The sequence below is a fragment of the Chiloscyllium plagiosum genome, chromosome 16 (assembly GCF_004010195.1).
Source record: "Chiloscyllium plagiosum isolate BGI_BamShark_2017 chromosome 16, ASM401019v2, whole genome shotgun sequence".
In the NCBI taxonomy this organism is placed as follows: Eukaryota; Metazoa; Chordata; class Chondrichthyes; order Orectolobiformes; family Hemiscylliidae; genus Chiloscyllium; species Chiloscyllium plagiosum.
In genome coordinates, this window is record NC_057725.1 from 17820885 (window position 1) to 17839785 (window position 18901).

At 39.6% G+C, this 18901-nt stretch overlaps 1 protein-coding gene across 10 annotated transcripts in view; it reads left to right on the top strand.

The window, feature by feature from the left end:
- lrrc4ca (leucine rich repeat containing 4C, genome duplicate a) overlaps positions 1–18901 on the top strand; it is a 994912-nt gene that overhangs the window by 916893 nt on the left and 59118 nt on the right. Inside the window, exon 2 of one of the 10 annotated variants that reach the window (XM_043705494.1) lies at positions 12463–12465. The exons of the other annotated variants lie outside the window; for them this stretch is intronic. The gene's annotated coding sequence lies outside the window, so the exon portion shown is untranslated. The remainder of the gene's footprint in view (positions 1–12462; positions 12466–18901) is intronic. 10 annotated transcript variants of the gene reach the window in all.

The window sequence follows — 18901 nt, forward strand, 5'->3', positions numbered from 1 at the left end:
ATTCACACATGCAGTCTTTGACTTGAGATGCAGACTTTTCACAGTGTCCTGACCTAACAATGGTGGAGCTTTTATCACAGTTGAATTTCAGTTTGATTTCAGTTTTGTTCCTCTGATTCTAAATAGTTTCTGTGTTGGTGAATAACTTTTAGAATGCTGAAGCTGGAATTGTATCGTGCATTAATTCTCTTACCTGTCAAGTTTCTCAGTCAAGCTTGAGTTTACCTTTTTCAGTCATAAAGTCTATGCTTTTAACTGTTTTGACTGAGTATAAATGTTGGCCTATTGGGAAAGATGATTTGTGGTCCCTTTCAGTTTCATTCTGTTATTTGATTAATTTTATTAATGCTAATGAAAATGCCACTTATCTATATGAATTCTCTGCACAGAAAAACAAGAGATGACTTTGAGAGTACCTTTAAATTGCTGTAAGATCTGATACAAGGTGGTACTGCCTCACATGGGAAGGACACCAATTGGTAACAGTTAGATTTTTACAAGGATAGTATGGCAGGAGGTGTGCAGAAAAGCTGATTTTGCCTTTCAAGGTTGGTACACCTTGTTCTTACACTGTCAGGCCTGTTTAATTAACAATCATTGCACACCTCAGTTTTGTTTTAGGTTATTCATTTTGCACCATTTGCAAGGAAACCCTTCACATTGTCTCAATTTCACCAACAATCCATGAGCAAACAAACTGGTTTATATTTCTTCAGGTAAAATGAATCAAATTCCCGAACACAATTCCTCTCAAAGTGGTGATAAACGCAGGATGTTACTTAATTAACCTGTGGACTCAGTTGTGAAATGCAATTCATGAGACAACATGCCAGGAAAAATGGATCCCTATGGAATAAAAATGGATTTTGATTGAATCATCCTAAAGCATTGCCAAGTCATTGTAAATTGGGGAATTTACTCAACTCCACTGGTTAAGGGGAAAAACATCATTCATATCACAAAGTGTAATTTTTATAAGAATTTAATTCCTTTAAGAACAGCCAATTGTTGGAACTTATAAATGGCTGAGGGTTAAATGTTAAAAGTCACAGCCATCAGAGTGATTAAAACATTCACTGTACTCCTAAAACTCAGTGCGTGGGATTTCACATGGTGGGGAGTGGTGGAGTGGAGGAGGTAGGTGTGTGAGGGTGAAGACACACACACTTATTGCTTCTCCCCCCCCATTTGAAGAATTGGCTGGTAATTCTTCCACCAACACACTATGTAAATGGAGAGTGGGACATCTGCATTTCAGTGGTGAGAACACATTAATGGGCACTGCCGGGACTGTATGCAGTCCGAATCAGAATGTTGGCAGATCTCAGAGTCAGGTTTGTCCCTTGATTTTGAAGCAGGGTATTTGGCCAGCCAAGAGAAGAGATGATGTTGTAGGGTTGTAATAGGCATTGAAGACTAAGTCGGGAGGAACAATGAGGGTGGCAACATCTTGAGTGAGTTGCTCTTAGTGCACAAAGGGCAACCCCTGACTATTGTGCCCCACCTCTGTCATGCTTTTACAAAAGTCTTTTTGTTTTGAAATCCAACTCTTCATTCCCGCCCGGCTGCTCCCATCACCATTTTTATTGTTCGGGCAGTGAGAAGTATAGGTCAGCTATTTTGGTATGAGTTGGCCTTCATTACTTACCTAAAAATAATTGGCAGGGTGCCAGTGAATTACCCTTGTAATGTCTTTTGCAGAATTTGTTGGAATGGCAGAGAAAGCAATGGGATGCCACACTTTATTTTGCATGCCTTCTCCCGAGTTCCAAAGTCTGAGGGGAGTGGCCCCTCAGTTTTCCTGAGCACTAGCCCTGATGAGGGCAGCCAATGAAAATAATGAACCTCACATCTGCTTCACACTAAAGAATTCTTGTTCTTTGTCAAAACATTGCCAACTTGACCAGATATTTAAAATATATTGTTATTGGTATTTCTGTTGATTTTTGGCTGCAACATTCTTAAAATCCTATTGTCAAAAAAAAAATTGACCTGTCGGGCATGTGATTTGTAATAATGACATGTATTTCATTGTCATGTTGTAAAGCAGTTGCATCAGAACTGGCTGGATTAGAAGCTATTTGGGACTGGGGGGAGGGGGGAGAGTTTGTGTGTCAGGGATTTTGCAGGAATGTACTAGAATGCCATATAGCATATATATTTTATATATAAGCTAGGATAGTCCGAAGAGCAGAGAAATCAACGTTTCGGGCATTCCTGATGATAGGCTTAAGCCCGAAACTTTGATTCTCCTGCTGCTCAGATACTACCTGACCTGCTGTGCTTTTCCAGCACCACACTCTCGATATTAGCAGAATAGGTGCTTCATTGATTGTTTTTACAAATTATCAAACAGTTCTTGATTATAATGTAAGAGTAATTTAAAGCAAGAGGTTATATTCTTTCCAATTTCCAAATTTAATTCTGCAAATCTACATAAGTCCGTAACAAAAGAGCATACCCAACTTCGTCTTCCACATTAAGTCTGTGCAGTTTCAAAAATTTCCATTGTTTTTCATTCACAGAGGAAAATGAAGACTCCAAGTTCCCCTTTATTACAAAATGTTGGAGGTGAAGCAGCAGCAAAAGCATGTAGAACTAGTTGGCTTGCTGGTTTTAGCTTTGGTTTAATAATTTAGCACAAAACAGTTAGAGTCAAGAGCAGTATTGTGAATTTTCAACTCTTTCTTTGGCATCACCGTGTGGTGTAGATTTTCTCTTTTTTTAGAACATCTTGTTATTTCCTCTGAAACACAGCTGGAATCCTTCAATCCCACTGAGCGTGACATGACTGAAGCCACATGTTAAAACAGCACTGGGAAGTTAGTCTTGCAACAGAAGCGGTTTCATTTCTTGCAACTTGACCCTCACTTACCTGTTAGTTCAATAACCTAATCTCCCCATGCTCCCTACCTAATGTCCCTTGTTTCTCATTTAACCACTGCTGGTGGTTATTTAAATAATTTGATCTTTCAGCGACCAAATATTGTGAAATTATCAGTGACGGGATGTGCAATCTGTAATGAGAGAGAAAATAAGGAGAGACTGTGAAGCTGATGTGCTCATCAAATAACGTACCACTGTCCATTCTGTGGACCCTCTGAGTCGAGTAAAGTAAATCACCGAGGAGATAAAGTTCTGTGATACCTTTTTTGCTGGCCCCAAAATTCAATTCTCTGAAGCTTTCAAACATGACTTGATACACCACACCAGATGACATATGCATCAAAATGCTGGGCAATTATTTATTCATAATTTCATGTACACATTGGTCAAAAATCTTAATTCTATCGATAAGGAGTTCATTATATCGCCTTCTTAAAGAATGTAGCAGGCCACACTGTAAAACTTAAAACAGTGCTAATTGATTTTACTGTGTGTCTGACCCTTATATCCATGCTTCAAGGGAGAAGTTGAAAATCACTTCACTTTTTCATCTTATTTGCTCATTATTAATTTTACACCTATCCACCACTTCTGCAACCAAATTCCTTACTAACTGACCAGCCTTACATTCACATTGAAATTGTTTCTCAAGATTTGACATGCCTGGTTCAAAATACATACAGCATTTTCTCCATTGAAAACATATTTATTCCTGTGAGATTTCCATAATTTAAAGTCTAGATAGTCTTGCCAATTAGGGTTGAAATCAAGAAGTACTTTTGTCATTCAAATGGAGCACCCTGAGGCCCAAAAAGATGCTGAATTGGTTAAGGTTCATAGATCAATGACAAATTAGTGGAGCTCTGATACTGATCAGCATAATTAAATGCTGAAGCAGAGCCAAGGGCTATTTGGCTTATGCTTGTTCCTATATTATTACTGTTATTACCACGTAAGAAAGGATGAACTGGCTTCTCTCTTATTCAACCTTCTTGGTCAATTGGAACAAAGAATAAAGTTCCTTTCAGCACCAGGTTATACTTTTCTCTAAATAGAATGTAGTTACTATTTTTATTATAAACAATAAGGTGCTACAATTTTTGTGAGTTAAAGTATAAGTTTATGAACTGCTAAACTTGGGAAAATAACATGCAACATTCAGCGTCTGGCTGTTGTGCAGCCATTTGGGCCCGCACAAGCACGCACAGGTACAAAGTGAAAGTCATACGGTCTTGCATAGAAGGAAGATAAAAGAAGTGGATGAACTGTTCCCACGAGGAGGTTGAACAGTTCATCCACTACACTAACACTTTCCACCCCGACCTCAAATTCACCTGGACAGTCTCGGACTCCTCCCTGCATAGAAGGAAGATAAAAGAATGAACAGTTTAAGTACTTTAGGTGACCTTGAGGTGTAAGGGTTTAATCTGAGTCCACGATTGGTTGGTTGATTTCTTGAGCCATCACCAGTAGTGATTATTGTTTAAGTTCTTGGTTTGTTGATGTTTCTTTCCAATTACAGTTACCATCGAGTGTTTTTTTCCTTGATAAGTCGGAAGAGAGCCTGCTTCAGTCCCTGTTCAGTTTACAGTTCCAAACTCATCTTCCCTTTGATGTCAAAGAGAGAGCACGTTGAAATATCAGCTAATTAGTGCTTTCTGCCTGCTAAAGTATTTTGCTTAGCCTTGATAATTGTAGGAAATGTTTCATCTCCAACATGTGAAGATTCTCCTAATGGTGTAAATCAAATAGAAAATTAAGATCTTTTCACACCTCCCATGAAGATCTCGCTGACTGGTTTCACTGTCCTCAGGTAAAATGTTAATCTTAGACGATCTTTTGTTCAAGTATTTCATGAAACTCGGCCAACCTGTGGGGGTTAGGTAATTACAGTGGCCATTTTGATGTCAGCATTTTGGTCCTTCTTTATAACCATTTGAGTCCATGAAAGTATTAAGTATAGCGGTCATGTTTAAAAGATAAGTTGTCCATATTCTATATTATTGTGACATTTTACACACAGTATTAGTAATATGTTGTAATCTGTAGATTAAAAAAAATTAATTGCAAAAGCAAAGGATTGAGAATGTTGAAAACTTTCAACAATGTTTGTGCAGCTCTGTCCTTGTTATAAACTAGTATTTTTTTTTAACCAGTTCCAACAAATGGTTATTGATCTGAAGCAATAACTGGGTTTCCCTTGTTACAAATGTTGCCTGCTCCCTACTGAGTGTTGCCAGCATTTTCTGTTCCAAGGCAAAGAACAGTTATTAAGTATTTCAGTTTAAAATAAGAAACACTAGGGCAAAAGGTAACTATATCAGAAGTACTAGTCTGTTTGTTGTTCAGAGTTTCATCATGCACAGGAAACTTTGTCAAGGTTAAGTGCCACATTTTACCTGAAACTTGCTGGAGAATCCAAAATACCAGGGAAGGATTATTCTATTAAATGTTGCTGGGTGTGTGTGCGGATGTGTGTGTGAGTGAGAGAAATATCCGTCTGCTCAAGCTTGCTGTTAAACATTGTCGTTGTCAAATTTTATTTTAGACTATCTGTGTTCGAAAGGTCTGTGATATCATGATACTCCCACAATTTGCTTTCTATGTGCTAAATGTTATGGGGGTAATTGAAAATCAATCACACGCTTAACAGGAATTCACCGTTATAAGAGATTCAATCAAGAGCTTGAGCATTGTTCAGAGCATAAAAGCAAATTACTGCGGATGCTGGAATCTGAAACCAAAAGAGAAAATGCTGGAAAATCTCAGCAGGTCTGGCAGCATCTTTAACAAAGGGTCAGTTAGACTCAAGACGTCAGCTCTTTTCTCTCCTAACAGATGCTGCCAGACCTGCTGAGATTTTCCAGCATTTTCTCTTTTGGTTTCAGTGTTCAGAGCATATTGTTCTTTGACCTTTCATAGAGTTGCCACCAATTTTCTCTTCAGATTAAACAATGCTACCTTGATAATTTTTAGTCAGTTTTGGATTCGTTCAGTAGAGTTCTGTTAATAATTAGGAATGAATCCATTGCAAAATTGAGATGTCAGCAACAATTCTCCACATTTTAATCAACGTGCTGCTCATGAAGAAACTGTTGTCATTTTCCACAGTTTGTCTGAGTTTAGCCTCCAAATTTTGGAGTCTAGTTTACTTTCTGAGATGCAGGGCAATCAAAAAACTGACTGGAGATAATGGAACTATCTGAATTCAATTAAATACAAATGGCATGATGTTGGGTGATATTGCTGATCTATATGTGTGCAAGAATGTGGAAAACCTATTGCACTTTCAATAACCTTTTCATTTAGGTTCCGGAAGAGGAACCACAAAAGTTCAAATGAATTATCTGATAATAAGATCTTTAATAGTAACTGAGACTTTTAGTATTGTACTTGTCATGTTCTGTATTACTTCTGTTGGTGGGATTATCTTCTTGTTAATGAAGTTCTTTGATATAATTTAAAAAATCATAAGAATTTAATGAAAGACTTCCATTTAATGTCATGGATTATATCAGACAAATGAAAAGGCTGTCTCTCAGAGATTTCAATGTCAACTGAACTCTGTATTCATTGGCAGTGATTATACCTCCATTTAGCCATGTGCTTGCTTTATATTATTCTTTCATGGGATCCGAACATAATTGGCTGGTTCAATATTTATTGCCAATTCATAATTGCTGTAACAAGATATTATTCTGTTGTTCTAGATTGCTCAGGACAGGGCCTGACCAAGTTGGCAGGAGGCTTTTGGCAAATTCTACCTTTTCTGCACATGATCGATATTGTGAGAGAGTAAGATTTCTAGAGAGACCTATTTCCCATTAACCATGTATTCTAACAACACCTCTCTTGATGATGTGACTATCATAGTTGCATTGGCAGCACGGTGGCTCAGTGGTTAGCACTGTTGCCTCACAGCGCCAGGGAGCCAGGTTCACTTCCAGCCTCGGGTGACTGACTGTGTGGAGTTTGTACATTCTCCCCATGTCTGTGTGGATTTCTGTCGGGTGTTCCGGTTTCCTCCCACAATCCAAAGATATGCAGATTAGGTGAATTGGCCATGCTAAATTGCCCATCATGTTCAGAGATGTGTAGGTTAGGTACATTAGTCAGGGGTATATGTAGGGGAATGGGTTTGGGTGGGTTGCTCTTTGGAGGATTGGTGAGGACTTGTGGGGCTGAAAGGCCTGTAGTAATTCTGTAGTAAAATTCGCAGTGTACAGTAATGGGATGTGGGCTTTGCTGGTTTGACGAGCATTGATTGTCCATTCCTAATTGCACTGCAGAAGTTCAAACTGTCTTCCTGAACTACTGCAGTGTGGATACACCCATAGTGCTGTTCAGAGGAGCATTCTAGGGTGTTGACCTAGTGATACGGAAAAGGAAAAATAAATCAATCATATGAATTAGTTACAAGCATAAGCTACTCAGCCCATTTTATTGCTTCTCCATGCCATGAATTGTGGCAGGCCTGATTATTCAACATTGCTATCTAGCCACCGTAACCTTTCACCCCCTGTTTACCGAGAATAGTTACATATTTGAAGTCTCAAGATCATATGTGATTTGAAGGGGGAGATTGCAGGTGGCACTGATCTCTTACATCTGCTGCTCTTGTCCCTCTGGATGGTTAAGGTCTCAGGTTTAGGACAAGTTTGGAGGATCCTTGGTGAATCGCTGCAGTGCATCTTGTAGATAGTGCATACTGCTGCCATTGTGCACCAGTGATAGAGGGAATAAAGGTTGATGGAAGTAATTAGGCCGCCAATCAAGCTGGCTTCTTTGAACTAGACGGTGTCAGGTTTCTCGAGTGTTGTTCAAGCTGCATCGACCCAGGTGGGTTGACAATATTCCATCACACTCCTGACTTTTACCTTGAAAATGTTGGACAGTCTTTTGTAGAGAACAGAGTGATGCAATTGTCCATAGAATTAGCAGTCTCTGACCTGCTCTTGTATTCATTGTATTCGGCAATTACGTGGCTGGTCAATTATTAATGGCAACTCTCAAGATGTTGATAATAGAGGACTCAGCAATATAATAACATTGAATGTCAAGATTCTCTCTTTTTAGATACAGTCGTTACCTGGCATTTGTGTGACACAAATGTCACTAACACTTATACAAATCTATGTGTGCTCCAGATCCTGTCGCAGGCAGCCACAGACCATCCTTGTGAGCTGAATTTTAAAAATGGACTACATTGCTCACCAAGCTCACCATCCTGCACCCCCACCCCCCAACATGAGCTGAACTAATTTTTTTAAAATTCACATTCTGCCACAGTAACGCAATTTCTCAAGCCTAAAGAAATGGAAAGTGGGAAGTCTGCCCCATCATAGAGAGAAGGCCTGCCCTTCAGAGCTGCCAGTCAATCTGATAAGCCAACAGCTCTCTGACTCCCAGTAATGCCAGACAAAGCAGTGGACTCTACCGGGCCTCCAGAGCATCCGCAGGATGAAGAGGGCATGGCCATTGAAGAGTAGTAACTGTGAGGTTTTAGGCAGGAATAAATTGGGAGCCAAGACAATGGGGAAAGGGAGTTGCTTTGGAAGCCAGAATGGGAGAGACAAAATGTGTTAACCTCTTGGGAGGTATGCCTCTGTTCTGGGGAAGATCACCAGCCTCTGAGTCAGAGTTGGGGTTCAACGACAGAGTTTATTGTGCAAGGAAATACCAGAGCTCCGGAGAGAGAAAAACTACGACAGCACAGTGGTCAACTGCGATTCTTCTCTCAACCTGGAGCACATGTACTTTTGTACATTTTGTGATATAATAGGTCAGAGATGAGGTTATTGTCTCTGTAACATAATTTGTTTGTGGTAAACATTGCAGAATCGTTGATAGTTTCGATGCAGTCATTGTCAGTTCCAGCGCAGCTTTTGTTAATTTCAGCGCAGTCGTCCTCCGTTTCAGTGCAGACATTGTCAGTTTCAGTGTCTGCATGGAAGTCCGTTGCTATAGTAATGGGCACTAATCGCTCTTCCTGAGGATGATTACTGTAGCCCTGGCTATCAGCACCTTGTATTGAGTCTATATCAAACTGTTAGCATTTCTATCAAAGGTGTTGGCTGGACCCAGACACTTCGGCTGGCAGTATACGCTACTGATGTGTATTCTCTCCCCCACCCGCATTCAACTAATCAACTAGGTTTTGAGTGCATTGTGCTGGCATTCTGGTGGCCTCAGGCAGTATCTGGGTTTGCTCTGCTCTCTGTCCATGTTGTGGTTCAGTGGCCATCTTGTGTGTCAAGTGTGCCTATGTCACCCTGCCCCCGTGCCATCTCCCACTTCATCTCCAATGTACACAGAGCATCACCAATGCCTCAAATAATATGCACCCCTTCTTCCTGCCTTTTTAACAGAGGTTGTTTGGAAAATGGCCTTGCATTTTCACCCATGTCAATCATATTATGCCTGAGCAGTATAACAATCTGTTAAATTGGCTTATTAACAAGCTGAATTTTGCAGTAATAACTCAATTGAAAAAGACAAGCAACTGCCAATTTTGGTGCTCACTCATCTACTTTAGGCACTAGTTGGGTATTAGTGGTAAGGGTGATGTGCTAGCCAACTAACAGGCTTTAATTGTGTCTTTGAACCCCCTTCCTCCCACCAACAAAAATAGTACCCAGTGGGGAAGATGGAATCTAGATCAGTATTTGAGGATTTATGAATGATGCTGAGCATTGTGCAATTATCAGTGAGTGTCCCTGCTGTGGAAGGAAGGTAGTTGATGAAGCAGCTGAAGATAGATGAATTTAGGACATTAATCCTGAGAAATTCCTGCAACATTACCTAGATTGGCAGAATCAGCTCAAGAAGATGGCTCAACACCGTATACTGAAGGGCACTTAGGGATGGATGGCAATCAGTGACTTTTCTAACAAAGCCCAGCAACCCATGAAGGAATTTTTAAAAAATGATTTGAAGAGAATAGTAGAAGCAATTCAGGATGGAGTGGAATTGATCAAGAAAAAAGGGACATTTCAATTGAATGGGGAGAGGAAGTATTCACGGATGGAGTTGTTTATTGGTGATATTTGCTGGTATGCAGCAGGGTGGAAGACCTGGGGTAATGGTTGGGTTCAGTGAGGTCAGAAACATGAAAGGTGATTGGGAGGCCTCTTATGTAGGAATTGGGGTTTGGAGTTCCTTGGGGATATGGGAAATTGGGAGTCTTGCTGTGAGATTGGAGGCCTGGATATAAGGGGTTGAGTGGGGATGGGGCTGGGGGCTAATGGCAGCAGGGGTCAAGGATGGGTGCTGATATGCCCAATCACAGAGCTCCTCAGGTAGACTCTTAGTCCCTGGGAATAGACGAAAAGGCACTCACTTCCTGAAAACATGAAGATCAGATGAAATTATTGTGTTTCCCAATGCTTAGCCACTTGTCCAACTAGCATTACACCTAAAAACCTGGATAACAATGACTACCTCATTATCATGCTAAAAATTCCATCCTACTCACTCATCAATCTCAGTTAAAGCCAGAAGTGGGTGGACTGAAGAAATGGGCTTCTCAGATTTTAACCCCACTCTTCTCCTCACACACAGGATACATGCCCTCTCCTGTCTTTATGTTAAAATTCTCCCTGCATCTCCTTTACACTTTCTATTCCCCTGATGCTTGTTTGCTTGTTTTTGATGCTACAGGCATCTTCTATTCTGTTTGCCTCCTCTTCTATCTTAATTCTTGTTTGTTGCTTGAACAGTTCTCCTCACACCAATCATCTGTGTCAATCCTGTGTTGGTCAAACTATTCTGTCAGTGTCACAAAGTGACTGAAGCAAAATCCTGTGTGGCCTATCTAACGAAGCGGAATGGAACGGTGGTTTTTGTATTGCTGCAGTGAGAGGCACATTCCAAGCAATTGGATCTTGTTTTGTTGCTCTCGCTTGTGCAGTTTGATGATAATCAAAAACATATTAAAACAAACACTTGTGTCAATGCGAGAATATTATTATGATATAATTAATACAAGCTATTATTTTTACCAACATTCTCCTGAAACCTGAATACATTTTGAAGCCAATGCGATACAAATGTCATTTTTATTTTGCTCAAGCTTTTAGCCTTTTGCAGTAAATGACACAGAGCAAATTTTCAACTTGCCTCTGGGCATTAAACTGGTTTTCAGATTGCCTATCTGTTATAGAAACTGCCTGATCTTCATTTCCATTGATGCGCCATAAAATCTGGGTTTTCGGAACAAGAAAAAGAATTGATAATCTAGAATTAAACATAGTCACCTCTCACTGTTAACCAGAAAATGACAAACTCAAATCGAACCTCACCGTTGCTGAATCTTGCATTAGTTTTTTGTAATTGCTGTCAGTAGTTTCATCATGCTGCCTTAGAACTGCCTTTGCACCTTCTTGATATTATCGACCAGCTTTGGGGCATTCTTTGTCTTTTTTTGAAAATGTCATATGTGTTGGTTTGACAGCATTGTTCAGGCTATTTTCTAATTTTCTGATATTGTTAATGCATAAAAATAACTTTTCTCTTGACCATCATCACACTTCTAATTCTGAAATTAATACTATTATGTTCTTCAACTTGACTACAGTGGTACCCTCTGTCTTGTAAGATAATGGTTCGCACTGTACTGGTCAGCTCGATATTAAATTTTCCTTTCATGTTATGTAAGTGTTTTGCTGCTAAACTGAAGAATCCTCTCTAAGGCAAATTTACGGAGCTCCTGGGCTGCTCAAACATCAAGGTCCATCTCTCAAAAACCCCTGGTTGATTTAAAAGGAGTGGAAAGCATTATATTTTGCAGCAAAACAGAAAATTCGGGGGAAGCTCAGCAGGTCTGGCAGCATGGAGAAACAGAGTTAATGTTTTGAGTTGGAAGTGACTATTCTTCAAACAAAGTTTGTTCCTCGCTCCACAGTTGCTGCTCCATCTGTTGAGTTTCTCCAACACTTCTGGGTTCTATTTCAGATTTCCAGCATCTTATTTTTTTTTTCATTTGTGGGACTTGGGCATTGTTGGGCTGACCAGCATTGACAGCCCACACCTATTTGCCCATGAGAAGGTGGCGGAGAGCTGCCTCTTGAATCGCTGTAGTCCACTTGCTGTGGGTTGACCCACAATGCCGGTGGGAGGGATTTCCAGGATTTTGACCCAAAGACTGTGAAGGAACAGCGATATATTTCCAAGTCAAGGTGGTGAATCGCTTGGAGGGAAACTTGCAGGTGGTGGTGTTCCCAAGTATCTGCTGCCCTTGTTCTTCTAGATGCAAGTAGTTGTGGGTTTGGAAGGTGCTGTCTGCAATGCTTTGCTTTTATGCGCTTGACATCAACTCAGTTGCTGAAAAGCTTAAACATTTATAACGTCAGACTATAGTTGGGCTTCACTCCACATTTTTGTTCCTGGGTTTAGTCCCTTTGCCTTCATCTCTCTTCATGTATCTAGAAGACAGAAAACTATTTGCCCCAAATGGGAATTTGGTTCAAGAATTCTTGGGCATGTCCACATGTCGGGGACCTGAACACTGCATATCTGATGTCTAAAGCATTTTCTGAGTTCCTCTGAAGCTTTAGTCTGAGACCATGTTGCCATTAGGGGGTGTAGCTGAGGATTTGTAGATAGAGAGGCTATGTGTTGAAAGGGAGACTTAGATACTTGCATCCTTCTTCCACATTACTGATAGCCAGTGGTGTGAGCTGAGAAAACAAGCAAATTACCGCACAAAAGGAATCCACTTCACACTTTTTCCAACTGAGCTAAAAAATAGGATAAATGACCTCCTTCTGTTCCCATGGCCCCATGTCCCACTAAGTTTGTCATGCTATTGTGTGATGCCTTTAAAAATGCTGGTCTCCAATAGGTAGATTGCGATCGGCTGGATGATTGCACGTTCTCCAACAGTTAACAGCCCATCATGCCCACATGAACTCTCTGCAAGTGGAGCTCAGCTAGTCCAGTTCCTCTGCCTGTTCTCTGTCAACCTGCAGTTTCTTTTAAATCTTTAATGAAGAAGAATTATGGTGAACACTGCCCCACATCAAATGTCTGAGTGATACAAACTGATCAGAAAACCAGCAGTTACCATAGAAGTGAACTCCTGTGCCTCCACACATGACTGAAGCCCAATCCAGAGACTGACCTACAACGTGGCCAGTGGCAGACTGATGCTATGAACGACAAGGCAAAGAAATAATGATGAGTGATGAACCTGGAACTTCTGGGAAATAAAACAAAAAATGCCCAACTTCCACACAGAATGGGAAAATTAATTTCTGTTGGCAACTATACAGTGTAAGAGTGTTTGCCTTGTCTGTGACCAAAGTATATAGATCAGTGGAAAAGGAGAATTTGGAACAATACCACTCTTTCCTAACTTATACTGTTGGATTATACAGTGGCAATTAACAGTGGTGCACAGTAAATCCAAGGACTGTTTTCCCTTGAATGGCATGCTTCGACAAAAAAATTTGACAAGTTGAAGGCTGCTTTGAATGCTCAATCATCACGTTTTATCTGAGCCTTTTTCCTCAGATGGTGATAGCTAGCACAAGGGGACATAGCTTTACCTTGAGGGGTGATAGATATCAGACAGATGTCAGAGATAGTTTCTTTCCTCAGAGAATAATGGGGGCATGGAACACACTGCCTGCAGCAGTAGTAGACTCACCAACCTTAAGGGCATTTATATGGTCATTGGGTAAACATAAGGATGAAAATGGAATAATGCAGAATAAATGGGCTTCTGATTGGTTCCACAGGTCAGCGCAACATTGAGGGCTGAAGGGCCTGTACTATACTATAGTATTCTGTGTTCTGTATATGTAAACTGGCATTGGAAGGTAAGGCCTGCATTAAAGTGTCATTTCAAATTTGCCATCTTCTGGTGAGCACAAGTCATTCACAGATTGTGGAGCAATGGAAGAAACAAAGACTGAAGCCTCTGACTATCCAAAAACTTTCAGAATAAAGAATAAGCAACAATGATAGCCCAATCTGTATCACTTGGCACTTCCACAGTAGCAAGATAAGTGGCATCTTTGTACCTGAAGATGTCTTTTTCCAACTGCAGCAGGACGTCAAAGACTGTGAACACATCTCACTGCAATTCAATGAATTCGTGGAGATAACCTGCCCAACCCAACTGATTTGTTTTTACCCAACTGAGTGCATGGTCTTTAACAACATAATAAGTTAGCAGGATCTTCTCACCCTTTCTCCCCTTTTAAGACAGAACAAGAGGTAAGGATGTGGAAAATATCCATGGTTGAGAAAGACATTCCAATGAAGAAACGGGTTTCCATCACACCTGATTGTACACACCAGCCATGCAAGTTGGAAAGGGGAGCTTTGTTGTATCTTGTAAAAATGATTCTGATTTTTCCCTCTTTTGTTAATTGCCACTGTATAATCCAACAGTATAAGTTAGGAAAGTTATGGACTTTTCTCATGTCATGAAAGTTGTTAAGATTATAAACTTGATTACAGCAAGAGCCCTTCAGCACAGTTTGTTTAAATCCTTACTCAAATTTGATACTGTCTTTGGCGATATGAGTTGGTTAACTCAAGGGAAGGATCGATAAAGATTATATCTGTTGCATGAAATCGTCACTTTTCTGGACTCAAGATGAAGTGTGCAATGGGCTGTCAGATGATGTGTGGTTGCTTGACTTTAGGTTCATTTACAAACATAACGTCAATACTGAATGAACTAAACTGTGTACTGCAGGGAAAGGACAGAGACCTAGCATGTAGTATCAATCCTGTGGTTGCAATCAAATTAAAGCTGGCCTGTGGTTATTCTAATTAAAAACTAAAATACTGCAACACTTCCCAAATCAGGAGAGAATACTAGAAAAAAAATCAGTGACAAAGAAAAATAATTCTATTCAAAAATTGTCAATGCACACCTGAGGAAGTTAGCAGAATAATTCAACAGCTAATTTGAGGAAATAGATGTGATGCAACAAATCATCATGTTTGTCTCAAATCTATTCCTTGGAAGTAGACATGTATGGGTTGTCTACCAAATCCCATCAGGTGTGGATGTGGAGATAAAAACTATACAAAACAAAAATAAGCTAAAAGTCAAATCAAAGGCAGAGTCTTTTGGGTTCTCGTGATTTGAAAAAAATGCCCACCCCTGTCATCCTGTGCTTTCAAAGTGAAAGCTTACTTTGATTCCACAGACATCTGTGAGTCAATATTTTCCCAAATGAGGATAATCGTCCATGTATTGCACCCACTCACATTGATGGACTGCATATAACTACCAGTCTCAAACTACGATGCAGATTTCAAGGCATTGGCAAATAATGTGTCTCAGAGGTTTAGTGAGCAGTGGAACAAATTAAATAATTATATATACTTGGTCTTAAATTCATACAGCATTAAAAGTAAAATGCTTATTCCATACTTTCTTCAGGTCAATCCTGAGTTGGACGTAATACCAAAAAGTGATCATCTGCTGAAAAAGGTTGGAGACCACTGATTTTAACGGACAGTCCAGAATTTCTGGGGTATTGAACTGTGTTCTTCAATGTGCAAGGTTTTAGAACAGATCATTACAGTTCATTCTATTAGAATTTGTCAAAGCTGCAGACAACTCCACACTTGACAAACACAATCTGAAGAGTGAGATCCCTGTTCACCACATTTTATGCTCATCTTCTAAAGTTGTTGAAAATTTCAAATAAATCACAGTTCAGGAAAATGGTGCAGTCCTAGCAGGGGATTATGGCACTGTTAGGACTGGAGATCTCAAAGTCGCTATAGTTACCCTCTTATTCGAGAGAGATGATTGGTGTTGGTTTAAGTTGAGGGTCACCACACCCCAGTTAAGAGGAGGGATCAAGTTAGAGAGACCTTTATTGTAACCCCAGCCAGTGTGGGAATTGAAGCCATGCTATTGGCATTACTTTGCATTGCAAGCCAGCCATCTAACCAAATGAGCTAACTAACCTGCTGGCTGTTAGATTAGCTAACAGCACTTGAACGGGGCCATTTTCTTTGATTGTGGTACAAGCTGTTACTTCTGGCAACAAATTATTTGACAATTGGAAAATTCAGACATACCTCCCAAAATCAATGAAGGTCTGTTCAACTCTGAGCTTCCAGATTGTGGGAGGACATATCATTTCTTCGTAAAATAACAGCAATAATAATAAACCCATAATATGCTTATATTTCAATCAATATGTAACATTTCCATAGTTAAGCCAGTGTTCAATAAAACTGCATTCAAATACCACAAGTCATTCCAGGAGTTTGCTACGTACAAATTTCCTGCTACATCTCCCAAACGGCAGCACTGACTATACTTGAAAAACAGCCTATAAAGTGGTTTAGCATGTCTTAAAGTCATAAGTAGTACTGTCACAATACAAATCTGATTTTCCATATTATTAATAAAGAGGGATCAATGAATAAATGCTTCTTTGTTATTGTTTCTGATCCATTGTGCAGGTTAGCTACATGCTTGCCCTTATTTTTAGGATTTAAAATTTTTCTATTCACTGCTCATAATTTAAAAAAAATTGCTTTCAACAGAAAGCAAATTATCTGACCTAAATACATGATGAATGTTGAAGAATTTTGAAGTACTGCAGGCTTGACAGGGAAGAGTTTTAGTACAAATGTTTTATAGATAATCAATATCCTGAATTGAATTGAATTAGCTTTATTGTCACATGTACTCACATGAGTATAGTGAGAAGCTTACACATCGCTATTTACAGCACCATCTTTGGAACAAAGGTACCAAGATACAGATTCTTAAGGACAAATTCTTAAGGAAAAGATAATTAGAAAAACAAAGAAATAAGAAGCCCAGCAATAAGTTAGAAAAATAGAGAAATAAGAGATTAGAATCACAGTCTGAATAACCCATACTGCACTGGGCTTCATGTTGAGACCAGGAATTCAGGTCGATACTGAGGCTGGGAATCCTCACTGGCTCTCACCCTGGGCAACCAATGCTGCCTGAGAATGGGAGATATCAAGGAAAAGAAAAACAAAGTGAAGAACGGGGGAAGTAAAGAAAAGAAATAGAATTTCTCATGAGTCCTACTCCACTGCCATCTGGGAGACCTAACCTGTGGACCATAATGGTTCATCAATGCTATAACTGGAAATGATGTACCAAGAAACTGGTCAGGTTGAAATGCTGGGTTTCATTTCAGATAAGGTGACACTCGGTACAGTGGTATTAAGACGACAACTTTAGCAACAAACATTGTACTAAACAAACAAAGGCAGTTTACATCTTAATCCAGATGGTTCTCAGTTCATGACAATTCCAGATATTTTAACAGATGAAGACTTCTTTTCTCATTCTGTGTGTTATTCAGATCCACACTATAAAACTCTTTTTGCTATCCTTTGCAATCAAGTCTCTTGCTGTCCACCAATACTGCTGTTCTATTTTTTTGTCTTGTTGTTCCATTTGTCAAACATAGGTCTGAGGTCACAAAGCCAACCAGATATCTCAGCGCTTAACAATCTATCATTAACAATTTCCAGTACACAATTTTTTGGACTTTTATAACCTTGACACTCATTTAGCTATAGCCAGGAGAAAATGAGGACTGCAGATGCTGGAGATCAGAGTCGAGAGGGTAGTGCTGGAAAAGCACAGCAAGTCAGGCAGCATCCGAGGAGCAGAAGAATTGACATTTTGGGCATAATCTGCCTGAAACATTGATTCTCTTGCTCCTTGCTCCTTGGATGCTGCCTGACCTGCTGCGCTTTTCCAGCACTACACTCGATTTAGTTATAGGTCTGAAGCCCATTGATCTGAGGTCACAGCTGGTCAGATGTCAGAGGCAGTTTCTTTACTCAGAGAGTAGTAGGGGCATGGAACGCACTGCCTGCAACAGTAGTAGAATCGCCAACTTTAAGGGCATTTAAATGGTCATTGGATAGGCATATGGACAAGAATAGAATAGTATAGGTTAGATGGGCTTCAGATTGGTTCCATAGGTCAGCGCAACGTTGAGGGATGACAGGCCTGTACTGCGCTGTAATGTTCTATGTTCTATGGTTACACATTTTGAACATCCACTTCTACTTCCCTTTTCCTACTCAAACAATCAGTTCACTCCAGCAACCCCCATTACAATGTGACTTTGATTTAACTCAAGTCACACAGACAATACTTAATCTTGCTAACATCTAAATCTAACTTCTCACTTACCAGGAGCTCATACAAAGTATAAAAGTACAAGTAGTATAATGGAGGTAAAAAATGTAGAAACATTCACATTTTCGACATTTTATGAGATGGAATAAATATTCTGGAGTTCAACTTCAATGTGGCTTTGGAGTGAAGATTTGCAGAGACTGTTCCTGGATGATTGAGACTGACATTGATTCCAGAGCAATTTTTTAACACCTGGTTCAATACTTTTAGTTAATGATTTGGTGTTCACTATCATAGCGGTATTGACAACACTTTTAAAAAAGCATTAAGATAGGGTGAATGAGTCTTTTGTTTGTGGAAGAAGTTTAGTCAATTATCTTTTGTCATTCTTTTGCTATTTTGTTGCAGTCATCAAAATAAGCACTTTACAGAGGTCCGGGGACCAAGTGTCAGAGTAAAATTAGTTGCATGTGCATGTAGAGTGCTGTACAGACTTTCATCTTTGGCAATGCATTCTTTGGTTGAGGATAATCATAATAATTGTAAATTAATTTGTTCAAAGCACCGGAAAATACATGTCTCTTCCAAAAGGACTTATTCTTGCATCCAAATTATGTGTTGGCTTTGGCAAAAGTAAATATTCAACCCACCATTAATTTGTCATGCATGTGGAATGATGTTTTAACAAATCAAATGTCATGGCTTTCCTGTTTTAAAATAAACTGGTGTAAGATATTTTCTTGCCACTGTTTCATAAATTATCATGGCATATGGTGTTTCTCATCTGTTCTCTGAAATTATACTTGGTCTTTCTTATAGCATTGATCCCATAATGAGTACAAAATGCACCAATTAGAGCAAATTATTAAGTAATATTCTTCTGACAATATTTCAGTG